The sequence below is a fragment of the Acanthaster planci genome, unplaced genomic scaffold (genome assembly GCF_054643075.1).
Source record: "Acanthaster planci isolate LZ-2023a unplaced genomic scaffold, COTS_SCS Contig177, whole genome shotgun sequence".
Taxonomy (NCBI): domain Eukaryota; kingdom Metazoa; phylum Echinodermata; class Asteroidea; order Valvatida; family Acanthasteridae; genus Acanthaster; species Acanthaster planci.
Genome location: NW_028257798.1, coordinates 5,001 through 10,000, shown reverse-complemented (window position 1 = coordinate 10,000; position 5,000 = coordinate 5,001).

Genomic DNA, 5,000 nt, shown 5'->3' with positions numbered 1-5,000 from the left:
TGGGTGTTGGGGGGAAAAAAGGGATCTCCGGTGCGACCCGACTCGGGCGCAGAAACCGACTCGGCCCCACCGGCGAGCGAGCGCCGGGACGGGCGGCCCGGGCCGCGAGGTCGAGGGGGCCGGCCCCCCACCTGACTTGAAATTCCGGGTCGGCGGTGTGTCCCGCAGGTGGGCAATGACGCAGCGGCGCAGGGGAGGCGAGTTGCCAGGTCGGTCCCGGTGCCCCGCCGCGAGGGGCCGCGGGGCGGGCGGGGACCGGTCAGGCCGCGGGCGCCGGACGGGCGGCCTCGCGCGGGCGCCCGCTGAAGATTTCCTCTTGGGACTTGGCGTTTCGCGAAATGCGGGATCTCCGGTCTCGACCCGACTCGGGCGCAAAAACCGACTCGGCCCCACCGGCGAGCGGGCGGCCGTGACGGGCTGCCGGGCCGCGAGGCTCAGGGGGCCGGCCCCCCACCTGACTTGAAAAGCGGGGTCGGCGGCCTGTCCCGCAGGAGGGCTACGGCGCAGCGGCGCAGGGCCGGCGAGTTGCCAGGTCGGTCCCGGTGTCCCGCCGCGAGGGGCCGCGGGGCGGGCGGGGACCGGTCGGGCCGCGGGTGCCGGGCGGGCGGCGTTGCGGAGGCGCCCGCTGAAGATTTCCTCTTGGGACTCGGCGTTTCGCGAAATGCGGGATCTCCGGTCTCGACCCGACTCGGGCGCAAAAACCGACTCGGCCCCACCGGCGAGCGGGCTGCCGTGACGGGCTGCCCGGCCGCGAGTCTCAGGGGGCCGGCCCCCCACCTGACTGGAAAAGCGGGGTCGGGGGTGCAGCCCGCAGGAGGGCTACGGCGCAGCGGCGCCGGGGCGGCGAGTTGCCAGGTCGGTCCCGGTGTCCCGCCGCGAGGGGCCGCGGGGCGGGCGGGGACCGGTCCCGCCGAGGGTGCCGGGCGGGCGGCGTGGCGGGGGCGCCCGCTGGAGAGATCTTCCCGGGACTCGGTGTTCCTCACAAATGTGGGATCTCCGGGTTCGAGCCGACTCGGGCGCAAAAACCGACTCGGCCCCACCGGCGAGCGAGCGCCGGGACGGGCGGCCCGGCCGCAAGGCCGAGGTGTCCGGCCCCCCGACCCGACTTGAAATCCCGGGTCGGCGGCGTGTCCCGCAGGAGGGCCCGCCGGTAGCGACGGGATGAGCTGCTGGGCGGCGAGTCTCAGTGGGCCGCCCCCAACTGCCTCGAAATCCCGGGTTGGCGGCATACCCCGCAGGAGGGCTCCGGGGGAGCGGCAGCGGGGTGGCGAGTTGCCAAGTCGGTCCCGGTGACAGAGTCTCGCAGCGGGAGCCGGACGGGCGACGTGGCGGGGGGCGCCCGCTGAGGAGATCTTAAACGGACTGGGTGTTCGGCCAAAGGCTGGATCTCCGGTCTCGAGCCGACTCGGGCGCAAAAACCGGTTCGGCCCCACCGGCGAGCGGGCGCCGTGACGGGCGGCTTCGCTCGGGCGCCCGCTGGAGAGATCTCCCCGGGAGTCGGTGTTTTGAGAAATGTCGAATCTCCGGTCTCGACCCGACTCGGGCGCAGAAACCGACTCGGCCCCACCGGCGAGCGCCGGGACGGGCCGCCGGGCTAGGCGGGCCGAGAGGGCCGCCCCCGGCCCACTTGAAAAGCGGGGTGGGCGGTACAGCCGGCAGGAGGGCTCTGGGGGAGCGGCGGGGCGGACGGCCGGGCGGGGAGGGACCGGGGCCTCCGGCCCGGGGCAGCAGTCTCGCAGCGGGCGGCGACGGTCCCGCCGCGGGCGCCGGACGGGCGGCGTGGCGTGGCGCCCCGCTGGAGTTTTCTTCCATGGACTTGGTGGTCCGAGAAAAGTCGGATCTCCGGTTTCGACCCGACTCGGGCGCAAAAACCGACTCGTCCCCACCCGCGAACGCCGGGACGGGCCGCCGGGCTCGCCAGGCCGAGAGGGCCGCCCCCGGCCCACTGGAAAGGCGGGGTGGGCGGTACAGCCGGCAGGAGGGCTCTGGGGGAGCGGCGGGGCGGGCGGCCGGGCGGGGAGGGACCGGGGCCTCCGGCCCGGGGCAGCAGTCTCGCAGCGGGCGGCGACGGTCCCGCCGCGGGCGCCGGACGGGCGGCGTGGCGTGGCGCCCCGCTGGACTTATCTTCCTCGGACTTGGTGGTCCGCGAAATGTCGGATCTCCGGTTTCGGCCCGACTCGGGCGCAAAAACCGACTCGTCCCCACCCGCGAACGCCGGGACGGGCCGCCGGGCTCGCCAGGCCGAGAGGGCCGCCCCCGGCCCACTGGAAAGGCGGGGTGGGCGGTACAGCCGGCAGGAGGGCTCTGGGGGAGCGGCGGGGCGGGCGGCCGGGCGGGGAGGGACCGGGGCCTCCGGCCCGGGGCAGCAGTCTCGCAGCGGGCGGCGACGGTCCCGCCGCGGGCGCCGGACGGGCGGCGTGGCGTGGCGCCCCGCTGGACTTTTCTTCCTCGGACTTGGTGGTCCGCGAAATGTCGGATCTCCGGTTTCGGCCCGACTCGGGCGCAAAAACCGACTCGTCCCCACCCGCGAACGCCGGGACGGGCCGCCGGGCTCGCCAGGCCGAGAGGGCCGCCCCCGGCCCACTGGAAAGGCGGGGTGGGCGGTACAGCCGGCAGGAGGGCTCTGGGGGAGCGGCGGGGCGGGCGGCCGGGCGGGGAGGGACCGGGGCCTCCGGCCCGGGGCAGCAGTCTCGCAGCGGGCGGCGACGGTCCCGCCGCGGGCGCCGGACGGGCGGCGTGGCGTGGCGCCCCGCTGGACTTTTCTTCCTCGGACTTGGTGGTCCGCGAAATGTCGGATCTCCGGTTTCGACCCGACTCGGGCGCAAAAACCGACTCGTCCCCACCCGCGAACGCGTCATAGAGGCACCCCGGCCCTCGAGAGCGTCTCTCGTCGGGGTCTGTTGGGCCCGAAACGTGCGTATTTCAATGAGAGCGTTTTGGACCTTAACCCCCACTCCCTGGTTTGCCTATTTATAGGGGGGAGGGTGTCTCCGTCAGCAGGGCCAAAATTTGACCGGCCCCGATCCGATTTCCTGGCCCGTCCCAGGCCCGCCGCCGGCGGCGCGCGGCACGCCGCCGGGCCCGGCGGCCCCGGCCCGGCCTGAGAAATCCCCCCGACGGTGCGGCGAAGGAGACACCGGCCGGCCGGGCGGCGGGCCCGCTGGCCCGAGGGGACCCGCGGTGCCTCGCGGTGAATTCCCGTCCGGTGAAAACCGCACGCGGCCCCGCTGAGGCCGTGCGTTTCCGACACGACCGAGCCCCTAGCTCGGGAGCCCGGCTCCCCGGCGACGGCACGGTGGGTGCGGCGCGGTGAATTGCCCTCTCGGGAAAACCGCCGCAGCCGCGCGTCGCCGGCCCAAAGCCGTGCGTTTCCGACACGATTCCCCCGCCGATCCCGGCGGGGCGGGGCGGGTGGTGCGAGCTCAGCTCCGGCCGCCAGCAGGCGGGGCAGCCACGCGTCGTCCGTTTCGAGCCGTGCATTTCCGACACGACCGAGCCCCGAGCTCGAGAGCCCGGCTCCCCGGCGGCGGCACGGTGAATTGCCGTCCCGGCAAAACCGCCGCAGCCGCGCGTCGCCCGGCCAAAGCCGTGCGTTTCCGACACGACCGAGGCCCCGAGCTCCGGGGCGGTGCGGTGAACGGAATGACGTTGGCCGGCCCCCGGAACGGGCAACCGCTGGTGCGGTAGTAGGGAATTAGAGCAGCCTTCCCAGCCCGGGGCGGCCGTAGCCGCCGTAATAACGGAGATCCTCTGCCCGCTTTTCGGCCATTGTTCTGGGCCCACGCTCGAGCGAACACGGTGAAAGAAGGCAGACCCGCGTATATGGTAATCGGCCTTTGTCTGTCGCCCGGCAACGAAAAGACCGATTTTGCATCACAAACGCGGGCTTCACAATGGTCCCCGCTTATAAAAAGAGGCAGCGGGAATGCGGAAGCTTCAGTAGAGCCGCATGCCACCGAACAAGTGGGGAGAGCAGTGTCTGTAGTGTTCCGTCGTCTGGTTGTTCGTCGAAGCTCGGTCGGTGCTGCGCGGTGAATTGGCGTCCTGTGGGAAAACCGCCGCAGCCGCGCGTCGTCCCCTTCAAGCCGTGCATTTCCGACACCGTGGAGGCTCCACAGCGGTTCCTCGGGCGAAACCGGCTCCGGAGCGGCGGGACGGTCGGCCCGGCGCGGTGCATCGTCATCCTCGGGTAAAACCGCCGCACGTCCTCCGCCTCAAGCCGTGCATTTCCGACACGCTTCCCCGGGCGAAAACGGCGCCGGGCCGGCGGGGGCTGGTGGTGCGGCGCGGCCGACTGCCGTCTCGGGGAGGAAAAAAAAAACACCGCCGCAGCCCCACGCGGCCCCCCTAAAGCCGTGCATTTCCGACACGCCTCCCCGGGCGAAAACGGCTGGAGGCCGGCGGGGCGGGTGGTGCGGCGCGGTGAATCGCCTTCCTCGGAAATCCTGGTCCGAGAGGTTCGGATGTCCGAAGTCGCCCGCGGAGAGCGGGCCGGGCGCCTCCGGGCCTGCCGTCCGTCGGCTCGCCGGCCCACCCAAGGCCTCCGAGAGGGCTTTGCGCCGGGACAGGTTGGGCCCGAAACGTGCGTATTTCAATGAGAGCGTTTTGGACCTTAACCCCCACTCCCTGGTTTGCCTATTTATAGGGGGGAGGATGGTCTCGAGCCAGATATCAGTACAGCCCATCCCATCGTCCACACGATGCGGCCATTCCCGCACGGCGGAGCCCAAGGCACCGGAGCGATTCCCCCTCGGGTCTGGACGAGCCCGGCTCCGGAGCGGCGGGGACTGGTGCTGCGGGGCGGCCGATTGCCGTCCTGGCGGAAAAAAAAACTCGCCGCAGCCGCACGCGGCCCCCCTTAAGCCGTGCATTTCCGACACGCCTCCCGGGACGAAAACGGCTTGAGGCCGGCGGGGCGGGTGGTGCGGCGCGGTGAATCGCCTTCTTCGGAAAACCTGGTCCGAGAGGTTCGGATGTCCGGGGTCGCCCGCGGAGAGCGG